Source organism: Petromyzon marinus, unplaced genomic scaffold (genome assembly GCF_048934315.1).
Source record: "Petromyzon marinus isolate PM22_M1 ecotype Great Lakes invasive population unplaced genomic scaffold, UKy_Petmar_22M1.pri1.0 PM_G_Scaffold_99, whole genome shotgun sequence".
NCBI lineage: Eukaryota > Metazoa > Chordata > Hyperoartia > Petromyzontiformes > Petromyzontidae > Petromyzon > Petromyzon marinus.
Window position 1 is genome coordinate 302,723 of NW_027423056.1, and position 23,901 is coordinate 326,623.

The 23,901-nt window shown below is 52.3% G+C and overlaps 1 long non-coding RNA gene and 1 pseudogene across 1 annotated transcript; both read right to left on the reverse strand.

Moving 5' to 3' along the window:
• Nucleotides 1-650: 650 nt before the first annotated feature.
• Nucleotides 651-17,932, reverse strand: LOC142922477 (putative RNA-binding protein 46 pseudogene; annotated as a pseudogene).
• A 931-nt stretch (nucleotides 17,933-18,863) lies between these two features.
• LOC142922481 (uncharacterized) lies at nucleotides 18,864-23,586 on the reverse strand. Its single transcript, XR_012940071.1, has 3 exons — nucleotides 23,199-23,586; nucleotides 19,853-19,922; nucleotides 18,864-18,932 (listed from the first exon to the last, which is right to left on the reverse strand). It is a non-coding gene; the product is annotated as an uncharacterized LOC142922481 (long non-coding RNA).
• Nucleotides 23,587-23,901: the final 315 nt, after the last annotated feature.

Here is a 23,901-nt window from a genome sequence, read left to right on the forward strand (position 1 = left end):
AGGGTGACACCTGCTGACATGACAGGGTGACACCTGCTGACATGACAAGGTGACACCTGCTGACATCACAGGGTGACACCTGCTGACATGACAGGGTGACACCTGCTGACATGACAGGGTGACACCCGCTGGCCTGGCAAGGGCTTCACGGGTACGGCCACAGAGGTAACAACCAATCAGGGAAGGAGGCGTATCTGGGGCAAAGGCAACAGGTGGGGCTAGCCGAGTTACTCCAGTATCCTGCTCGAAGGTTCCACGAGAGGGCGTGGCCGGAGGCGGGGCCTAGCCACGCCTCTGGCCACGCCCTCTCGTGTAACCTGCTGGAAGGTTCCACGAGAGGGCGTGGCAGGAGGCGGGGCCTAGCCACGCCTGGGGGGATATAAGGGGGAGCGGACCCGGAGCTCGGGCCTCGTGCGTGGGGTCCCGGGTCCTGGCGTGTCGCCGTTCGCCGGCATCTCTCTCCATCGCCGTCACGCCGCCAGCCGGAATCGTGGCCAAGAAGAGCCGGCACAGTGATGAGACGTAACGTGGAGTCATTTGGTGAGACGTGCGCAGCGAGCGAGGTAGCGGCGCGTGGTCCGGTGAGAAGGAGCGAATGAGGACGCGTACGGGGCGACGAGTCAAATGAAGTCAGGGGTGGTCCCCCCCCCCCCCCCCCCCCCACGAGGGAAAAAGGAAAGGGGGTGGATGGCTGAGTGGAGAGCGTGCGGGAACGTGGAGAGTGAGCGGCCGGGTAATTTGCAGTTTGAACGCCGCAACGGACGTGAGGTTCAGAGCGAACGCTAAGTGAGGGCTCGTGGGTAGAACATCGTCAGCGGTCTGACGAACGCCGCTGCAATGGACGCATGTCGCTACGGGTACATGTCGCTTTTGGTGCAGGTACAGCACGTGGCGACCACCTGCTGGGTCATGGGGAAGGAGCCGGGTTATGCCGAGAGGTCCTGAGAGAGGTGGCTGGGAGGCGGTGTCGCGGCGGGGGCTGGGCGCATTCTCAGAGGATTCGCATCGCTGAGGATGTTGTAGGCGAGCTGACACGCCACCTCCCGTGCTCCCTCCTCGCTGGAGCTCAGAAATGCGGGGAAGATGCCGGCGCCTTCTCCCACCCCGGGAATCGACACCTTATAGAGGAGGCCCGCGGGCATCCCGGGCTCCGAGTGAGCGTGCAGCTCGAAAGTCGGGTAGCTGACGCCGGCGGTCCGGTACAGCATCCACAGCCGCGCCTGCCACGACAGCACGGCCGCCTCTGGCAGCGCCTCGAGAGCCACGGGCATGGGCCGCAGGTGGAGAGGTACCCACCACAGCCACGTGCGTGCCCCCCAGCACCCAAACAGGCTGTGCGCGGCCTTGCCAGTGGCCGTGCACTCCGGCTGCAGCAGGTCTGGCACCACCGCCTCCGTCTCCTCCTCGTCTTCCGTTGTCGCCGCTGCCGCCGCGGCCGCGGCCACCCGTTCCGGGATGGCCCAGTCCACCTTGACGGTCTGGCCCCACGGCCGGAAGGCGATTCGAAGGAGCTTCTTCCGGGCCATGGCGGCCGCGCGATGGCTCCCGTACTCGACGAACGCGTAGCCTCGGTTGAGGGTTTTGTCCCAGCAACCGACGCTCATCTTGACGTCCACCACGCCCTCCGTGGCACCGCTCATCGCCATCATCACCTCCGCTCGCTTCTTGTCTTTTGGCAGCCCCCCAATGAAGAGGCGGCGATTGTCCACGCTGATGCAGACTGCAATGCGGCGTCCGGGACGGATCTCTACCTTGTCGAGTTTCTTGACGGCATCCGTGGCTTGGGCGAGCGTCGCGTAGGTAGCGAACGCGTAGCCGCGGTTCTCTCCGCTATAATCCATCATGAGGTGGAGCTGGTAGAGCTTCCCCACCGTCTCCAGCACGGGCACCAGCTCATCCTCGTAGAGGTCGCGCGGGATCCTCCCCAGAAACACCTCGCAGCCACGGGCGGGAGGGGGCCCCCGCCAGTCGGGCGGCGGTCCGAACCTCCTCTGTCCGTTCTCCCGGACGATGTTGTACCCCGTGCGCAACATGAGGTCCAGCAAGACCTTCATATAGGCCATGCCGAGCACCGGTGGTTTGGCTACTACGGTGGTGCTGGGGCAGCAGCTTGGGGCCCGGTGGAGCCCTTGACGCTCTGCGCGGTCGCCTCGTGCCGACAAAGCCACGGGGGGAATCAACCCCTGAAGAGCCAAATCCCCAGCAGGAACTCGCTCGGGCCCGAACCTACAGGGGATAGGAAGAGAGGGAGAGAGTGGAGACAGAGATGGATGGAGAGAGAGAGAGAGACGCGTTTAAGCAGAGCTACCTATATAAACTCATAATAAAGGTTTTTGGGTTAGATCGCGTTATTTATAAATGTGTCGTAACCCTCCACCACCCGACACGGCCAATCAGCAAAAAAAAGTGTCACGTTGACAAAAGACAAATAATTCACATTAAAACCATCTTTTTGGTTTAGATATGTGGATGACACTTTGGTTGTCTGGCCACATGGTAAAGATACGCTTAATGATTTTCTAAGTCATCTCAATGCACAAAACCCGGCCATCCAGTTCACCATGGCAATGGAGGTGAATAACACACTCCCATTCCTAGATATCTTGCTTGGACATGGCCTAAACGGTAAAATAACACACAGCGTTGACAGAAAGCAAACACACACTGATGCCTATCTGAATGCAGATTCACATCATCATCCAGCTCAGAAATCCTCTCTTATCAAGACGCTCAAACATCGGGCTAAAACAGTGTCAGATGGTGAGAGTCTAGTGAGAGAGATCAAACATGTTAAAGACGCACTACGACAGAATGGCTACAATAATGCTCAAATCAACAGAGCACTGAATGCCAAATCACGATCGCAAAGCAATACTGCTGAAAGCGATCAGATTGTTAAAACAATAAAAATTCCATATATCTCAGGAGTAACTGACAAATTAGCCCGTGTTTTGCAAAAGCAAAATATTACAGTAAGATTTGGTACAGTACACAAAATTCAAAAACTAGTATCTTGCACTAAAGACGCATTACCTAAATTATCAACAGAAGGTGTATATCGGATTGTTTATGTAGCAGATGCTATATTGGACAGACGGGACGTAACATCAGCGTAAGACTAAAAGAACATCAGAGAAATATTAAATTATCTCAAACACAACTGTCGGCAGTGGCAGAACATGCTTGTCAACAAGGACACTCAATTCATTTTGATAACGTTGAAGTGTTGTGTAAAACTAATTATTACTGGCAAAGACTAATTAGAGAATCCATTGAAATTGAGAGGAATAAAAATAACTTTAATCGCTCTAACAGCTACAGGCTTAGTGCGGCCTGGAAGCGTATTATTAAATAATACATATTACAATTCCTTATAGGGGAAACACATACTAATTAACGGATTACTAACATAGCATATAATCACTAACACATTACAACTAATTACTAATCTACAACTCATTACTAATCATAACCATTGACTGATTACTATTCGATTATATAATTACAATACCCCCCCCTCCGCCTCAAATCACTGCACCTGATATGAGTTAAATGATGACGTCACCCTGCTGCTGCTCTATTTAAGACCGGGAGCAAGTGGAGAGGGCTTTACCATTCTGGCGAATTGCCCGATGATGCTGGATGTAATTACCAGCGAAACGTCACACTACTCAAACTGTAAATGTTGTGGATTCACTCTTTAACACACCGGTGGGCTAAAGTAGTGAACTATTTGTCTTTTGTCAACGTGACACTTTTTTTGCTGATTGGCCGTGTCGGGTGGTGGAGGGTTACGACACATTTATAAATAACGCGATCTAACCCAAAAACCTTTATTATGAATAATATTGGTCGCGAAAGCCTACGTGTTAAACTTTATAAACTCGAAAAATCACAATGAACTTAAAGAGAAACCCAAAAAACTGTGTCCTGACTTTTGGACCGCCTTGTATAATAATCATTACCTCTCACCCCCTGTACACCCCCCACCTCGCAGTGCCCCTCCTCACTCATCCACTCACTCACCGAGTCGCTCACACATTCACCCAACCATTTACTCACCCACTCACTCAGACACTCACCCAATCACTCACCTGCTGGCTCACCCACTCACTCACCCACTCACTCAGCCACTCACCCACCCACACACTCACCCAACCACTCATACACTCACTCGTCCAGTCGCTCACATACTCATCTACACACTCACCCACCCACACACTCACCCGGTCGCTCCCTCACTCACACACTCACCCATTCGCTCACACACTCACACACCCACTCACTCACCCAGTCGCACACACACTCACACACCCACTCACTCACCCAGTTGCTCACCCAGTTGCTCACTCACTCACACAGTAACCCACCCACTCATCCACCCACACACTCACCTAGTCGCTCACCCAGTCGCTCACACACTCACCTCACACACTCACTCACTCACCCACTCACCCACACACTCACTCACCCAGTCGCTCACACACTCACCACCCACTCACCCACCCACTCACCCAGTCGCCCACACACTCACCTCACACACTCACTCACCCAGTTGCTCACCCAGTTGCTCACTCACTCACACAGTCACCCACCCACTCATCTACCCACACACTCACCTAGTCGCTCACCCAGTCGCTCACACACTCACCTCACACACTCACTCACTCACCCACTCACCCACACACTCACTCACCCAGTCGCTCACACACTCACCACCCACTCACCCAACCACTCACCCAGTTGCCCACACGCTCACCCACTCACTCACCCACTCACTCACCTGCTCGCTCACCCAGCCACTCACCCAGCTACTCACTCACAACAATCGCCACTAATTGGCGGTGACGTCACCACCACGCTTGTGCCAGGGTCACGTGGTTAGTGGTAATCAATTGAAGGTGGAGGGGTTAATTAATTGAAGGTGGAGAGGGGCTTAATTAATTAATTACTGCTAACCACGTGAGCCTGGCACATGCGTCGTGGTGACGTCACTGCCAATTAGTGGCGATTGTTGTGAGTGGCTGGGTGTGTGGGCGACTGGGTGAGTGGGTGGATGTGTGTGGGCGGGTGAGTGAGTGGGTGGTGAGTGTCTGGGTGAGTGTCTAGGTGAGTGGGTGGGCGACTGGGTGAGTGGGTGGATGTGTGAGTGTCTGGGTGAGTGGGTGGGTGAGTGGGTAACCCCTCCACCTTCAATTAAGTAATTGAAGGTGGAGGGGTTACCAGCCCCTCCACCTTCAATTAATTAGCCGCTATGGTGGTCGCAAATGCCCTGAGAGAAGAGGCCGATTGGAATTGGCCCTCCACCCCACAGCACTGTCCACGACAACGTTGCCCGTCCGGCACCACGTGGAGGTAGGGAGTTGTTTTTGTCAGCAACAACAACCGCCATTCGCCACTAAGTGGCGGTGACGTCACCACGACGCTTGTGCCAGGCTAGGTGCACCTTGAGGCCACGTGAAGTGTCACACGCGCACACACACATGCACACACGCACACACGCGCACACACACACAGATCGCTCTCCTTCCTACTTGTCAACTTCCAAGTAAAATTTTTATTTAAAGCTTTCGTGACTGCAGTCATTCATATTCTTAGCTCTTTCGGTAAAGTCACGTTGAAGGGAAACAATAAAATAATAAAAAATATATAAAACAATAAAAATTCTCACGTTTCGACCATAACACAAACGGTCATCATCAGGTGTGTGTGTGTGTGTACAGGTGTGTGTGTGTGTACAGGTGTGTGTGTGTACAGGTGTGTGTGTGTACTGGTGTGTGTGTGTGTACAGGTGTGTGTGTACTGGTGTGTGTGTGTACAGGTGTGTGTGTGTACTGGTGTGTGTGTGGTACTGGTGTGTGTATGTGTACTGATGTGTGTGTGTGTACTGGTGTGTGTGTGTACTAGTGTGTGTGTACTGGTGTGAGTGTGTACTGGTGTGTGTGTGTGCTGGTGTGTGTGTACTGGTGTGTGTGTGTGTACTGGTGTGTGTGTGTGCGCAGGCGTGTGTGTACTGGTGTGTGTGTGAACTGGTGTGTGTGTGTGTACAGGTGTGTGTGTGTGTACAGGTGTGTGTGTGTACTGGTGTTTGTGTGTACTGGTGTGTGTACTGGTGTGTGTGTGTACTGGTGTGTGTGTGTGTACTGGTGTGTGTGTGTACTGGTGTGTGTGTACTGGTGTGTGTGTGTGTACTGGTGTGTGTGTGTGCGCAGGCGTGTGTGTACTGGTGTGTGTGTGAACTGGTGTGTGTGTGTGTGTACTGGTGTGTGTGTGTGTACTGGTGTGTGTGTACTGGTGTGTGTGTGTACTGGTGTGTGTGTACTGGTGTGTGTGTACTGGTGTGTGTGTGTACTGGTGTGTGTGTGTGTACTGGTGTGTGTGTGTGCAGGCGTGTGTGTGTACTGGTGTGTGTGTGTGTGTGTACTGGTGTGTTTGTGTGTGTGCAGGCGTGTGTGTGGGGAGCGATAGTGTAGTGGTTAGCGCTACGCTGCTCCTGCTCACGGCCAACACCAGTGACGATTATCTGAACCGGTCCCGGGCCTCCCCTAGGTCGACTCAGCCTCAAATGAGTACCTGGTGCGGTGTGTAAACATCGCCACTAGGGAGACAAAGGCGGTCGGGCGTGGTGCTGGCCACCCACCCCCTCGTGTACCGTTCCGGCCTTCAAACCGACACACCTGATGACGACCGTTTGTGTTATGGTCGAAACGTCGTGAGAATTTTTATTGTTTTATATACATTTTATTATTTTATTGTTTCCCTTCAACGTGACTTTACCGAAAGAGCTAAGAATATGAACTTCCAAGTCGCTTACCCCCACCACCCCCCCGGTTCCTGCCATGACCCACGATCCCTACCGCTCTCTCCGCGTCACGAAGGGCAGCGTACAAACGTCGTTAACCCCCCCCCGTGTGTCCGTGGTGCGTTCCGCATCGTCCCTGTCGCGTCTAAAAATCATCGAAGGCCGCGTCTAAAAAAACTTATAAATACGGCGATTTCTTTGTACAAACTCCGTGGCGATGCATTGCAAGTTGTTGTTGACGTCCCGTGTTAACGTCCGGGCCGCGGCCCTTCATGTCGCGTCTTCACCTCGCCTCTAAAAGTAAAATGTTTTTTCCGCCCGCCTGCGCGTCAGTCCGCGCACGCAACAAACCGTCGTCGCGTTCACGCGTCAACGAAGCCACGCGGCGTCGCACCACGCGGCGTCGCACCACGCGGCGTCGCACCACGCAGCGTCGCACCACGCGGCGTCGCACCACGCGGCGTCGCACCACGCGGCGTCGCACCACGCGGCGTCGCACCACGCGGCGCGGTCAGGCCGGAGACGAGGCGGTCGCAGGAGGCGCCCGCTCCGCCCTCTTTAGTCTTCGTCGTCGTCGTTGTCGTCGTTGTTGTTGTTGTTGTTGCCGAGCTCACGCCACCGCTGGGGGCCCCCCCCCTCTCTCTCTCCGCTGCCGCACGCCTCGTCCCGGACACGGCCCTCTCCGCGCCGCGCCCACGGCGGTCGACCGCGCGATAATCGGGCGAAGGCGGCGAGGACGAGACGAGGAGACGAGACAAGGAGACTTGTCCACTCCCGGAACCGGCAGCCCGGAGCTCTCAGCGCGGTTCGACTCGGCCCCCGGCCTGCGCCTCGCCTTCCCGAGCCTACCGGAGGGTTCCAGGGGCTTCCGCGCGAGGTCTTGCCGTGACCCTCACCCCGGTTCCTCCGCCCTGCCAGCACGCGGCGCGATGTCACTGCACGAGTGCGGCGCCAGCCGGTGAGGATTTATCGCGTTGTTTTATTTTGTCGATTTATTATTTTATTCTCATTCTACGTGGTGGTGACTTTACCGAAAGAACCAAAGAAGACCTAGCCGGTGGTGTGTGTCGGAGAGCCAAGCCGCGGCGTTTTACAATCCGAGTATGACCTTTCGCGTGCGATTACGAGCTTCGCGAGGCGACGGCCGGGTTTCCTTCGCGCGAACTTCCTGCGGTGCGCTCGTTCCTGCGGCTTGGGTCGAGGCGAGTCCCACGTGAGGTCCGTCTAAAAAGCGCCGCCCGGAGTGCTGAAACGACGACGGCCGTGCGTTATTGTCTCCTGAAGGGTCGTCCTCCTCAAATCCTCGCCAATAGTAGTGGTCTATGTGTCTCTATGAGTAGTGGTCTATGGGTCTCTATGAGTAGTGGTCTATGGGTCTCTATGAGTAGTGGTCTATGGGTCTCTATGAGTGCTTAAACGACGATGGTCGTGCGTTATTGTCAAACGCCCGCATCTCCTGAAGGGTCGTCCTCCTCAAATCCTCGCCAATAACGACGACGACGACGACCGCCATTCGCCACTAATTGGCGGTGACGTCACCGCGACGCTTGTGCTAGGCTAGGTGCACCTTGAGGCCACGTGAAGTGTCGAACGCCCGCTGGCAGGTCACCAGACAGACCCAGCAGGTGCCACGGGTCGACTGAGATGACTGGCTGATGCACCACCTGTGCCCCCTACTGTGCCAACCTGCTGTGCTTTAGCCACCCGGCGCTCCGCTCGTTGTTGTGAGCGTCGCTCCTCCGCCCTCCGTTGTTGTTGGAGGGCGACTACCTCCAACTGCCCAGTAGCATCCTTCACGAGCCTCCTCCACAGAGGCCGATCTTGACACCACTGGTACCAGTCATCGGCAAGTCCACTCAGCTCCACGTCCTCCTGTACCACATCACTCCATCTCTTCTCTAGCACGTGCCACGCCCGTTTAGCCCCCTCGATCCGGCCGAACAAAAGCTGTTTAGGCATGCGGTGTCTGGGCATGCGGTGTCTGGGCATGCGGTGTCTGGGTATGCGGTGTCTGGGCAAGCGGTGTCTGGGCATGCGGTGTCTGGGCATGCGTTGTCTGGGCATGTGGACTGCGTGGCCCAGCCATCACTAAAACCACCTCCATCGTCTCGTCATCAAAGGTAATTCAACAACGTTCTTTTTAATGGATTATTCATCGCAGTAATTGCTATAAAACATTTACCATTCCCCCCCACACACCACTATGCTCACTCGTACCAGGAACATCAAGTGATTTGTCTTGAAAACGAGGTCTTCACTAACGGTGTAAGGCCTCACACAGTAAACTAAACACATGAAGCAATGTGTTTCATTTCACCAGGTGTAAGGCCACACTGAGCTGCTGTTTAGATCGTTTTTTAGAAACGACCCTGGCCGTCACAAATGACAGCTCAACTTAGTGGCTTATCGTTGTTATCATCACGTGGGAACGTAAAGCAGCGGCCAGATACTGTAAACGCGCAAACGTTGACTTCAAACGTGGAGGGGAAAATCTGAGGACGCGGAGAAATATCAACAGAACCAGGGGGAGAACACGCATACCCCAAATATACAGCAGCGGGCGTCAGGGTCGGGATCGAACCCACGACTTCCTGTATACCAGGTGAGGGAGTTAACATCTCCTAGCCACCGTGGTGATGATGAGAGAAACACAAATTCCAAAAATACAGCGGGTGTCAGTATCAATCCGACAAAATTATGTATACCAGGTGAGGGGTTAACATCACCTAGCCACACTGATGATGAGAGAGACGCAAACTACAAATATACAGCAGATGTCAGGGTCAGGATCGATTCCACGACCTCCTGTATACCAGGCGAGGTAGTTAACATCCCCTAGCCCCCGTGGTGATGATGAGAGAGAAAGACGCAAACTCCAAAATATACAGCAGCAGGCGTCAGGGTCGGGATGGACTCACGACCTCCTGCGTACCAGGCGAGGTAGTTAACATTTAGCCACAGTGATGATGATGATGATGGGCAAAAATGTTGTGATTGTTTTAATGCGGTGGATCGCTGCCCGTATCATTCGCCATTGTGTCCGCTCTGCGTGATGATGATGTTGACGACGGTGGTGATGTGCTACGCACGCATTTTAACCTTACCTTCTCTGCCTATTTAAGGCGACTTCACTCTGTGCTGGTTCGCTTTGCTTGGATGTCTATGTGTGTGTGTGCGGTCTGTATTTTAAAATTTCATACTTAACTTGCAATTTAGCAATCTTTGAAATAGCGTAATCAACCAGACTATGCGTTAATTGTGTTTTGACCGACCGTCTGTGTTGCTTTACATGGTTTCCAAATTTTGCTAAACCCTGTTTGGTGTGATTCTCTCTCTGTGTCCCCTGTTGTATCTGTATTAGTTCCCCCTACTTGGGTGTCTGTGTATGCATCTGAGGTTATGTGTCTCCCCTCTCTCGTAAATGTAGCTCTTCTGTACCTGATGATGGCTGCTTGTGTTGCAACCGAAACGTCGTACGCTATTATGTCATTTTATTATTTCTCATTTATACGTGACTTTACCGAAAACACCAAAGAGTAATAATTCCTGCAGTCACGAAAGCTTCGAATCGAGTCGAAGAGATGCTCGTTTACATTTTTTTCCGTTTAGGCTTTGCCATCGAGACGGACGCAGCGGCGAACGAGCGCGGTGAGGTGCCGGAGTAGCAAAAGTAGCTGCTACGTGTGCAGCTACGGGCCGCGCACTTTCAAGGGCCCCCTTGCTAATTTATTCGTCTCTGTTGCGAGTGGCTTTGTACGGTGAACTTCTTACGCGCCGTACGTGGCCAAACGTGCGGGTGTAGCCATTTGTCCAGCCGCTGGTATCGGTTGGGTATCTGGTAAACCTAGATTTGAAGCTTTTGTGACTGCAAGGATCCACACTCTTTGGTTCTATTCGGTAAAGTCACGTAGGTTAAAAAAATAAAACAAAAATCACGACGTTTCGGCCACAACACAAGCAGCCTTCATCAGGTGAAGGGACCGTACTGTCACGAGGACAGCGCTGGAGTGAAACGCAGCCAAGCTCAGACCGCGACCGCTCATCATTGCCGCGTGGACACCCACCGCGGCCCCAATTGCTCCCCGATATCGCGACGTTGAATCTAAATGCGAAGAGGAAAACCTGGAGGAGCCGCAAGTGTCACGAGGGTTAGGGGTTGTTGAACCCACGACCTCCCGTAGACCAGGCGAGGTTTGTCAACGCGATCGCGTCGGTGTTTGGAGCGGCGGTGCAGCGGTCGGCGCTACGCCGCCGCTACCAACCCGGAGGGAAAAATCCACGCGACCACATGAAGAGAGAGTGTGTACGTGTGTACGTGTGTATGTGCGTGTGTGTGTGTACGTGAGTGTGTTTGTATACGTGTGAGTGTGTGTCTGTGTACGTGTGCGTGTGTGTACGTGTGAGTGTGTACGTGTGTGTGTCTGTGTACGTGTGTGCGTGTGTCTGTGAGTGTGTGTACATGTGTGTGTACGTGTGTACATGTTTGTGTGTTGTGGGGAGCGGCGGTGCAGCGGTCGGTGCTACGCCGCGCTACGAACCCAGCGACGCGGGTTCGATTCCCGCTCGCGGGCAAAAGCACCGGTGACGATTATCCGGACCGGTCCCGGGCCTCCCCTAGGTCGACTCGGCCTCAAACGAGCACCCGGCGCGGCGGCCGGGCGCGGTGCTGGACACCCACCCGCTCGTGTGCCACAGTGCCGGCCTTCGTAGGTGCTGCTGCTCGCTAACGGCACTCGCCCCTACGGCCCGTTGAGGCTACACGGTGGGGGATCTTTGTCTGTGCGTGTGGAAGATCTGGTCGGGCGTTTGCAGGCCCCGACGTCGTGCAAAGTTCGCATGGAGCAGGAGACGTGCACCAGGGTGTTCGTGCCGTGATGCCACTTGGCGGCGTGATGGGCCCTCTCGCCGTGATGCCACCAGGTGGCGTGATGTGCCCTCTCGCCATGATGCCACCAGGTGGCGTGATGGGCCCTCTCGCTGTGCTGAAAACGCCTAAAATGCAACTGCGTTATTTGCGAATGTGTTGAGTTTGTGTTACCTCTTGAAGCCGGTAAGTGTGTGAGACTCTATATATCTAAAGTAACGTAACGATGACTGTACTCTACTGTACACCGTTTTGGCAAGAGATTTCCTTCGGCACGGGATTTATGTTTGTTTTCTCTCACGGAGTCCCCGAACGCGCCGTGTGATTACATTACGTGGCGGAGTTAACGCGTTCCTGTCAAGTCAGATCACGAATTGCAGTCACGTTGCCTAATTATTCGTAGAGCAGCCCGCCGCAATTTGTAGCGCCTTGTGATCAAGCCGCGTTTTTGTTATTGTTGTAATTAATTGTCAGGGGCAAAATGTCTATCGTTGCCAAATGGCACGCGACTGTGATAACCAAAGACACGCAAATCATTAGTGAACAGCACGGTGGCCTTGCAATAGCAATAACATGTATGAAAGGCGACGTTTCGGGCAGTGACCCTTCATCGTAGCACGTGGACGAAACGTTGCCTATTACATGTTTAGACGCATCTATATTTTAACCGCGTGTGTGTTCTCGTCCCAGGGCAGGGCCACTTGACAAATGTTGTTGAGTGTTTAGTTTTCTGACAAAGCTGCCCGAGTTGTGAAGAGCTTTGCTGACACGTGACGGGCGACATGTGTGTGTTCCACAATCACGTCCGTTTTGCGAATTACAAATTCTGTGGGTGACGTGGAGCGATTTAATTAGACCCCCCAAACAAAAAGTGAGTACATTGGATCCGCGGGTGAAAGTCTGACACACTCCGTTACAATGGCACGAGGCAATAAGACAAAGATCCCCCGTGTAGCTTTAACAGACTGCTGGGGCAAGTGCTGATAGCGAGCAGCACCTACGAAGGCCGGAACGGTACACGAGGGGGTGGGTGGCCAGCACCACGCCCGGCCGCCTTTGTCTCCCTAGTGGCGATGTTTACACACCGCACCAGGTACTCATTTGAGGCTGAGTCGACCTAGGGGAGGCCCATGACCGGTTCAGAGAATCGTCAGCGGTGGTGTTGGCCGTGAGCGGGAAACGAACCCGTGTAGACGTGTTCGTAGCGCGGCGCTAACCGCTGCGCCACCGCTCCGCTCTCACACACATACAAGCAAATACAAAGGCAAAGGTCCCTGTATAGCCTGCACAGGCTGTTGGGGCAAGTGCTGTCAACGAGCGTTGCCTCGTTAACATCGTCACGCAGCCAGTTCGCATGTCGCTGTGTAGACTGTCATCAGCGGTGCTCGCTAGCATCGACACACACACAGCATCGACATTTAATGTCGACCTGCAGTCGATACTATCTATTTACTTAGCCTCTCTAGAGGCTATGTATATAGATAGTATATAGTATATAGATAGTATCTACTGAGGCTATGTAGAGCCTATAGACTATATTCTTGATTCTTTCGGTAAAGTCACCACGTAGAAGGGAAGCAATAAAATAATACAAATATAAAACAATACAATTTTATTTTTATATTTTTATATATAAAAATTTTTTTTTTTATTATTATTATTTTATTGCTTCCCTTCTACGTGGTGACTTTACCGAAATAATTGATGACTAGCTGTTACTGCCCAGCTTAGCCCGGGACTTGTATCCACCACGCCCGGCCTCCTTTGTCTCCCCAGTGGCGATGCTCACACACCACACCAGTTACTCGTTTGAGGCCGAGTCGACCTAGGGGAGGCCCAGGAGCGATTGAAATAATCGTCACCGGTGGTGGCCGGGAGCGGGAATCGAACTCGGGTCGCCGGGTTCGTAGCGCGGCGTAGCGCTAACCACTACATACACACACACACTCACACACACACAGACACACACACAGACACACATACACACATGCGCACACAGACACACACACACAGACAACAACAACCGCCATTCGCCACTAAGTGGCGGTGATGTCACCACGACGCTTGTGCCAGGCTGTGTGCACCCTGAGGCCACGTGAAGTGTCGAACGCCCGCTGGCAGGAGGTCACGGGGCAGACCCAGGTGCCATGGGTCGACTGACTGAGATGACTGGCTGATGCACCACCTGTGCCCCCTACTGTGCCAACCTGCTGTGCTTTAGCCACCCGGCGCTCCGCTCGTTGTTCTGAGCGTCGCTCCTCCGCCCTCCGTTGTTGTTGGAGGGCGACTGCCTCCAACTGCCCAGTAGCATCCTTCACGAGCCTCCTCCACAGAGGCCGATCTTGACACCGCTGGTACCAGTCATCGGCAAGTCCACTCAGCTCCACGTCCTCCTGTACCACATCACTCCATCTCTTCTCTAGCCCGTGCCGCGCCCGCTTAGCCCCCTCAATCCGGCCGAACAAAAGCTGTTTCGGCATGCGTTGGCTGGGCATGCGGGCTACATGACCCAGCCATCGCAGCCTTGCCCGCCGGAGGAGCTCACCGATGGGACCTTGCCCAGATCTTTCAAGGATTTGTGGGCTCCTCACATAATCCAGTCTGGTTAAACCCAGGATGGATCGTAGGCAGGCCAGCCTAAATGTTTCTAACCGGCGAAGATGTTCCATTAGGGGGGTCCACGTTTCGCAAGCGTAGAGAAGGGAGGGAATGACCGTGGCCGAGAAGACCTGAAGCTTAGTGCGGAGTGACAGACCAGGTAGCTTCCACACCGCGTTACGCAACCGATGAAAAGATATTGCCGCTCGACTGATTCGGAGTGAGACCTCTGCTGTTAAACTGGAGCCAGTCATAAGCACACTACCCTGGTATGGGAAACTCTCCACTCTCTCCACAACTGCCCCATCACCGATTGGGAGTTGTGGGGGTGGAGTGTCCGATGGTACAAAATACCCAGGCAGGTGCTTAGTTTTGGTGGGGCTGATGGTAAGGCCCCACCTCTTAGTGGCACGCTCCAATCTCAGCAGCAGCGTCTCCAACTCCTCCAACTCCTCCACAGACACATAACAAAGAAACAAAGATCCCCCATATAGCCTTAACAGACTGTAGGGGCAAGTGCTGTTAGCGAGTACCTATGAAGGCCGGAACGGTACACGAGGGGGTGGGTGGCCAGCACCACGCCCGACCGCCTTTGTCTCCCTAGTGGCAATGTTTACACACCGCACCAGGTACTCATTTGAGGCTGAGTCAACCTAGGGGAGGCCCGGGAACGGTTCAGATAATCGTCACTGGCGTTGGCCGTGAGCGGGAATCGAACCCCGGTCGCCAGGTTCATAGCGCAGCGCGCTAACCGCTACACTACCGCTCCCCACACACACAGACACACACACACAGACAGCGCGCTAACCACTACGCAGCAATGCGTGACCCTTCCACGTGCGCGGGTCACGTGACAGATTTGACGTCACAGCTCACTTGCCTTGCAAAAATTAAATGCATTTTTGAGCTCCCCCCCCCGCCTAAAAAAAAAAAAGTGTATTTTTATAATTGTTGCACGGTGTACAGTCTGGAAAGTACCCACATGGCAAATGTAAAGTTTGTTGCATGTCTGGAAGTACGCTAAACATTTTGAACAGACACACACAATCACAACTTTGCCTTTTATATGTGTGGAGATAATACGTTGCAGTAGCAAGTAACCATCTCCCGTGGGCTCAACAGATCCAAAACAAAGCGTTCATAACCATCAACAATCAATTCGATGCGGCTCATTTTCAGACCATTACAGAGCTCCATTCCTTCAACAGTTCTGGAGCTTTGATGTAAAGCTGCAGTGACTGCAGTGATTCATATTCTTGGTTCTTTCGGTAAAGTCACCACGTTGAAGGGAAACAATAAAATAATACAATATATATAAAACAATAAAATTATCACGACGTTTCGACTGCAACACAATCAACGGCAAGAACATTTGTAGTAGTGAGTCAGGACCAGGATGCAGTTCCATATCTCCTATGAAGAACAACATGAAGACTCAATGTTTACATTGGGCGACGATACTTGTAGGATGGATAAAATCTGTTCGGTGGTGGCGCACTTAATAAATATGACTTTTAGGAAAGTGTTTTTTTTTTTCAAATTTTATTGCTGTGGTTTTCACACCTGATGATGACTGCTTGTGTTGCGGTCGAAACGTCGTGAGAATTTTTATTGTTTTATATATATTTTATTATTTTATTGTTTCCCTTCAATGTGACTTTACCGAAAGAACCAAGAATAAATAGTTCTGGAGCTGATAAATTACCTGCCTTTTGCTTTAATCGCTGTGGGTGACTTCATTTTCAGGCCCCTAACCCGTATATTTAATTTGTCCATTGCAGAAGCCTCAGTTACCCTGTTGAATGAACAACTGAATTTGTTCGCCACCTTCGCAAAAGAGCGCCTACAAATTATCCTCAACATTAAAATCGGCCAATATTTCTTTAAATGTGTCCCTTCGATGTGAATATTTCCGTTTCCTCGCCCTTCCTTCACCTCCTTGCTTCTCTTCTTTCCCCCTTCTAGCCCAGTTGCAGCGCAGAAGAAACTCCTCCACCACGGGACTCTCACTTGACACCTTTCACGCGGCCCTCACGTCCCTCCTCTTCTCGACTGCTTCCTCTCTTCCGCTGCCTCCACCCCTACACCGGTGCCTCCACCCGAACCTCAAACCCACTTGCAATCCTCCTCCTCCTCCCTCCTCCCTCCTCCTCCAACTCCAATTCCTGACCCGGCTTCCACGTGACTTTCTATGTGCACCAGACCACATTCCCTCCCCAGCCCTACGCTGTGCACCTCCATAAGCTCAACTATCTTCTTTGGTTCTCTCGGTAAAGTCACCACGTAGAATGAGAATAAAATAATAAATGTATAAAATACAATAACACAATAATATTCTCACGACGTTTCGGCCACAACACAAGCGGCCTTCATCAGGTGAAGGGACAAGACTGTCTGGAGGACAATGACCACACTGGGAAGCTTGTGTTGTGGCCGAAACGTCGTGAGAATATTATCGCGTTATTTTATTTTATCAATTTATTATTTTATTCTCATTCTACGTGGTGGTGGTGGTGACTTTACCGAAAGAACCAAAGAAGATGAATCCTTGCAGTCACGAAAGCTTTAAATCGAAAAGCTCAACTATCCTGCCGCCAGACCTCTGCCACGATCACCCTTCGCCTCCTCTCACCCACGCACGTGTCACCGCTTCACGCACGTGCCCCGCACCTCGCTCGTCCACGCTGCGGCACCGATCGGACACCCTCACTCGCCATTACACTTCCACTTTGTTCCACCTTTGCTACCCCGGACATCGGCTCCGTTCCCATTCAGTCACCGTCCTTACTAACTGCCGTCAGCTCACGTTGTAAAGTGGCCTGGAAAGGGCGCTGTATGAATCCAAAATAGACTACGATATTATCACCATTGTTAAAACTACCTGAACATTTACTAAATACGCAAATTGGTTAACTTTCAGAAAATAAGCTGTTACATCCCAAACAATCAGGCTTCCATGAAAAATATACAGACTCCCTAAATGTTGTTTTTAATAATCCAATGACCACGCTGGGAAGACTGAAAAAATAAAAAACTGTCTCTCTTTAGACACAAACATTGTTTCCCAGCTACACTCCATTTAGAGTTGGTAAGGGTTACCGTAATGTCTTAATTTGATTACTGCGATATTATTTATCATTGTGCCTCCCAATACATCGTTCATTAAGCTCAACCCTATATATCATTCTGCTCTGAGATTTGCTCTGGACGCCTCTTATAAAACGCAACATTGAGACCTGTCCAAAGAAGCAGGGGCTAACGACCCTTCACGGTCGCAAGAATAATTAATCAGGCCTTGTTTATTCACAATCTCCTTTGTAACAATTCAGGAGAATATTTGTTGCAGCTGCCGACACCAACGGACGGCAGACCTAACCCGAGGAGCTCACCGTCGCTTCTGTTGAATGTTCCTATGTGAAAAAAATAACCAAGCCTGGGTTCTTTCAGTGGCTTATTTTTTTGGTATGATATCACCACGCGGCTCGATTTACAGTCACAGCTGGGGGCTTGCTGCCGCTTCCGCCCCGGCACGCAGCGCGCACCACGCAGCGCACGCCGCCACGCAGTGCAGCACACCACGAATGGCCCCAACGTAAGCGACGCCACGCCCATCAGACCTGACGAAGGGGCGCTCAGTCACGGCGACCGTCCCCTCTTCTGACGAGGAGCAGGCTGGCGGGGAGGGGGGTCACGAGAGCAGAGGAGAGTGCAGCAGCAGCAGCAGCAGCGGCGGCGAACATTATAGGTCACCCATGACGCGACCTTTGACCTTTGATCTCCATAAAAAACTGGACCAGATATATTTCCACTGCCTTGGTAACCCTGCCGACAGAGTGCAGTGCTGACCCCGTGGGATTGGTTTCTCTTTCATAATCAGCAGCCACGACCCATCTACTGATACAGGAACCCCCCCCCTGGAGACTCAACAAGCCATCACCGTCTTTTGCGCAACGATCCATCCGCCTCCGTTGAAGCTGTTCGGTAAATACAAAAAACATCGTGGACTTTTCCCACAAAGTTTTACTTCCAATGTTTGTACGGTGTACAGTCTGGAAAGTACCCACATGGCAAATTTCCAGTTTGTTGCATGTCGCGAAGTACGCTAAACATTTTGAACAGACAACACACACAATCACAACTTTGCCTTTTATATATATTTGGAGATGCAGTGAAAAACTTTCCCAAAATCCATCACGCGGTTTCAGTTTTTTTATTTTCAGTTTGATTTATTTTGGTTATAGTCCCGTGAGCCATTCGGCTCTTGAATCGGGTGCAACCACAGCAAGCAACAAAACAAAAACACGACCAAGAAAAACATCTTACAGTGACTATGTGTGACTGTGCAAACAGCACTGTCATGGCACGCAATGAGAGGGCAAATGTCATAAATATTCCTGTAAGCCCTCGCATCTTCAACATTAATGTTGCCATAGAAACATTGTGGGGTTTTTTTGCTTCATTGTAAAAAAAAAAATGATTATCTGTTATTTTTATTACATTTTTTATCTACGTGACTTTACCGAAAGAACCAAGAATATTAATTCCTGCAGTCACCAAAGTTTTAAGTCAAAACATTCACACACGTTGACAAAGCCTCACCTTGTGTTGTTGTGGGCAGGTCGCTTCTGATAACAAGAGCGGTATAGCAGCTCAAGCGGGCTTGGCCTGCTAACAAAAGAAAATAAAAACTGCGTGAATATTTACAATAAAACAAAGTTACAAAGTGGCGAGCCGGGTGAAGACAAATTAAACTTAAGCGAGATAATTAAAGTGAATGCAATCAGGCGAGGGCAGGAGGCAAGGCCCCGGGTGGCTAGGCCCCGCGTTGTAAAGTTCCAACTTGGACGTCGATTCCCATGCTCGCTGCTACTCAACTGACATCCCTACGAGAGAGAGAGGCTCTACCTTGGTAAACAACAACCACGACCACCATGAGAATTTCTCACCTCGGATTTCAGTGCAAGCGCGGATAGGCAGCCTCCTGTTACCTAGCGACGTCACGCGGGTAAGCAAGTAACATGACGTCACTCCCGGGGTAAGAGACACGCCCCTTCCACAATGAGCGGCTCTGTACTGAATAAATTATGTTAATGGTTCGGCCCATATGTCGAGCGTTGGGGGCGTGGCTGCTGAACCCGTCGCAATAAACTCTCGACGGCTTTAACGGATACATTATGTTAATGAGCCGCCAGTCACTGGGCGTAGCTTTGCCCAAATAAGGATTGCCACTGGATTGATATCGGCAGTGACCCAAGCGGAGGTGACGTCACGCTCAAGAGCGCTGTGGACGGGGGAGGGCTGAATACCTTGGTGACATGACACCACTAGCTGCCACTTCATGCCGAAGAGGTCACGGGGATGGAGTTTAAGTTGATTTAGATTCATTTTCCATTGCCCCTCCCTTGAGTGCATGAACTCAGCAACAACGTGGACATTATTGTGTATACGTACACACTGTGTACACTTTGAGGCCACGTGAAGCGTCAAAGGCTCGCTGGAAGGAGGAAGTCGCGTGACAGACTCAGCAGTTGCGATGGGTTAACTGACGGATGGCTATCGATTAGAAATCACATATCCCCGAGTCTCACCTGTGAGTGGCACCGCCTCACGCTGTTGTGGATCCCCACGTGGCTCGGAGCCTCAAAAGCTCCGTGACTCCTGGGTGGTGATACAAAGACAAAGATCCCCCGTGTAGCCTTAACAGACTGTTGGGGCAAGTGCTGTTAGCAAGTATCAGCTCCACCTATGAAGGCCGGCGCGGCACGCGAAGGGAATGGGTGGCCAGCACCGTGCCCGACCGCCTTTGTCTCCCCAGTAATGATGTTTGCACACCGCACCGGGTACTCACTTGAGGCTGAGTCGACCTAGGGGAGGCCCAGAACCGGTTCAAATAATCGTCACTGGGTGTTGGCTGTGAGCGGGAATCAAACTCGGGTCGTTATGTTCGTAGAGCAGCGCACTAACTGCTAGACTACCGCCACACACGTTACACACACACACTACACACACACACGCACAGTACACACACACGCACAGTGCACACACACACAGTACACACGCACAGTACACACACACAGTACACACACACGGTACACACACACGCACGACACATACGCACAGTACACACACACACGCGCAGTACACACGCACGCACACAACAACAACCGCCATTCGCCACTAAGTGGCGGTGACGTCACCACGACGCTTGTGCCAGGCTATGTGCACCCTGAGGCCACGTGAAGTGTCGAACGCCCGCTGGCAGGAGGTCACGGGGCAGACCCAGGTGCCACGGGTCGACTGACTGAGATGACTGGCTGATGCACCATCTGTGCCCCCTACTGTGCCAACCTGCTGTGCTTTAGCCACCCGGCGCTCCGCTCGTTGTTCTGAGCGTCGCTCCTCCGCCCTCCGTTGTTGTTGGAGGGCGACTACCTCCAACTGCCCAATAGCGTCCTTCACGAGCCTCCTCCACAGAGGCAGATCTTGACACCGGCAAGTCCACTCAGCTCCACGTCCTCCTGTACCACATCACTCCATCTCTTCTCTAGCCCGTGCCGCGCCCGCTTAGCCCCCTCAATCCGGCCGAACAAAAGCTGTTTCGGCATGCGGTGGCTGGGCATGCGGGCTACATGACCCAGCCATCGCAGCCTTGCCCGCCGGAGGAGCTCACCGATGGGACCCTGCCCAGATCTTTCAAGGATTTGTGAGCTCCTCACACAATCCAGTCTGGTTAAACCCAGGATGGATCATAGGCAGGCCAGCCTGAATGTTTCTAACCGGCGAAGATGCTTCATTAAGGGGGTCCACGTTTCGCAAGCGTAGAGAAGGGAGGGAATGACCGTGGCCGAGAAGACCTGAAGCTTAGTGCGGAGCGACAGACCAGGTAGCTTCCACACAGCGTTACGCAACCGATGAAAAGATATTGCCGCTCGACTGATTCGGAGTGAGACCTCTGCTGTTAAACTGGAGCCAGTCATAAGCACACTGCCCAGGTATGGGAAACTCTCCACTCTCTCCACAACTGCCCCATCACCGATCGGGAGTTGTGGGGGTGGAGTGTCCGATGGTACAAAATACCCAGGCAGGTGCTTAGTTTTGGTGGGGTTGATGGTAAGGCCCCACCTCTTAGTGGCACGCTCCAGTCTCAGCCCGCTCACCATCATGAAGGTCCTTAATGATCGTGAGCAGAGGGTCAGGTACTCCAAAAGCACGAAGAACGACCCAGAGCCCAGGCCTACTGATGGTATCATAGGCCTTGAACAGGTCAATAAAGCAGAGATGTAGGTCTTGTTGGAATTCCCTACACCTCTGCTGTAGCAGACGGACAGAAAATATGGCATCTGTGCAGGACCGCCCTTTCCTGAAACCGCATTGGGGCTCCGCAAGCCTCTCCTCAGCGTGCCTGGCAAGGCGATGCTGAATAATCCTTGCCAGGACCTTTCCCGGCACACTGAGCAGTGAGATGCCCCTGTAGTTGTTACAGTCTGTGCGGTCCCCCTTCTCAAAAAGGGGGACCACCAGGGCATCCTTCCAATCCTGCGGAACCCGTCCAGTGGTCCAGACTGTTGTTATGATGTCATATAGGGCACTCTGTGCACAAACGCCACCCTCCCTCAGCATTTCGCTTGGGAGATCATCTCTGCCCGCTGCCTTTCCTGGTCTCAGACTCCGGATCGCCTTCAGTACTTCCTCAACAGATGGCACCTCAGCCAGCCACTCACAGGGGGTGACTTCTTCCAATATGAGGCACCGCAGCCTCAGCAGGGTCATCCTCACTTTGTGCCACGATGTTTTCCTGGCTGAGGGATTTTCCCTCCCCCAGGACCTCACAGAAATGCTCAGCAAATCTGCAAACCTGTTCCTGGGGGTCGGAGATTGGATCACCGTTTTTTCCCCTAATGATGGTAATAGGTGTGGCGCTGCAGGTTACTTTTTTGATGGAGTTAAATAGAGATTTGTGATCACGGTCCACTGAGGCAGACTCCATCTCCTCAGCAACCCGCGACCACCACCCATCCTTGCAGCGCCTGACGGCTCTCCGAACCTCCGAGCGAAGGCTGCGGTAAGCCTCCTCATTCTCTGACGTGGGATTCTGTAGCCGATGGCAGTGGGCCTGTCGCTTTTTCTCAACCATCCTGAACACCTCCTCTGTCAGCCAGGGTCTCTGGGGAGGTCTGGACCGCGTACCCAAAGCAGCCATTACAGCTGCATGAGTCACAGTCCTAAACCTCGCCCATTTACCCTCGACATCAGGAGTCGGGGACGATGCCAATCCCAGCCGCAAGCGATGATGAAATTCTCGCTTGCAACTTTCATCAGATAACTGAGACCAGGCCACTTCAGGTCGGAATGGGGTCCTGGGTGTACACCCACCACCGGAGTGGAAGAATGGCAGGCGCATCTTACAGATGACTAGTCGATGGTCAGAGGGCAGATCAGCTCCACGGTAGGTCCTGGTGTCAAGGACATGGGCTCGCATCCACTGGTCCGTCACTATGTAGTCCAGCAGATGTTCTTGCTTGGACCCGGCATGCATCCATGATGTTGTGTGGATGCGCCGATGCCGGAACAGCGTGTTGGTAATTACAAGCCCATGGGCTGCACAAAAATCTAGCAGCCTCCTACCGTTGTTATTGAGCTGATCTGGCCCATGCCCTCCAATCACTCCAGACCAGGTGCCAGTATCATGACCAACTCGGGCATTGAAGTCACAGACACAACACACACAGAGACACACACACACAGAGACACACACACAGCGACACACAACACACACAGACACACACACACTGAGACGCGCACACAGAGACAGACACAACACAAATGTCTCCCCGTGTAGTCTCCCTGACGGGCTGCGTGAGGCTGACAGAGCCCGCGCGTCTTTGTGGGCCTCAGGCTGTGAGGGCGAGAGGTCGGCTCCACTCTCTCACTCACCGCCCTCCTTGTTGTGTCGCCCGCTCTCGTTCACGTTTTTGTTTTATTATAGTCGTAGTTGTTGATGTTACAGTATTAGTTATTATAGCAGTTCATGTTTTTATTACTATTGTAACTGTTTATATAATTGCTGTTGTAAGTTGTTGATGTTATTATTAGTGTTATAGTTATGATTGTAGATGTTGTTGTTATTATAGTAGTTATAGTTACGATTGTAGATGTTATTGTTATTATAGTAGTAGTTATACTTATGATTATAGATGTTGTGGTGGTGGTGGTTGTTAGTCTCCTCAGAACACACAGCCGCCTTCTCCCGCCAAAACGCGACACTTTGGTGGTGGAGGGAGAGGGTCGTGTGGGCGAAACCAACGCGAGCAGCGGGCGAGGAAGGGGTGAATGCCACCGGCGAACTTAAATTGTTTTAATTTAGGGGGGTACACAGCAAACGCCACCTTTCACTAACGCTAGCGAGCCCCTCTTGCTTCTTGTCCGCTATGGATGAAATAATTAAACATCAAACAAATTCGCTACATTTATTCAGCGCGTCTTGAGTTTTGATGCTTTAAATCCCCCTCCCCCTCTTCTGGGCTATGCTTGGTATAGTCTGAAACGCAGCAGCGCCTTATCTAGTCTATGCTATTTACCATGGGCTTTAATCCGGGCTATGAAATAAAGTTCAATGTCACGTGCAATGGAGCTGACC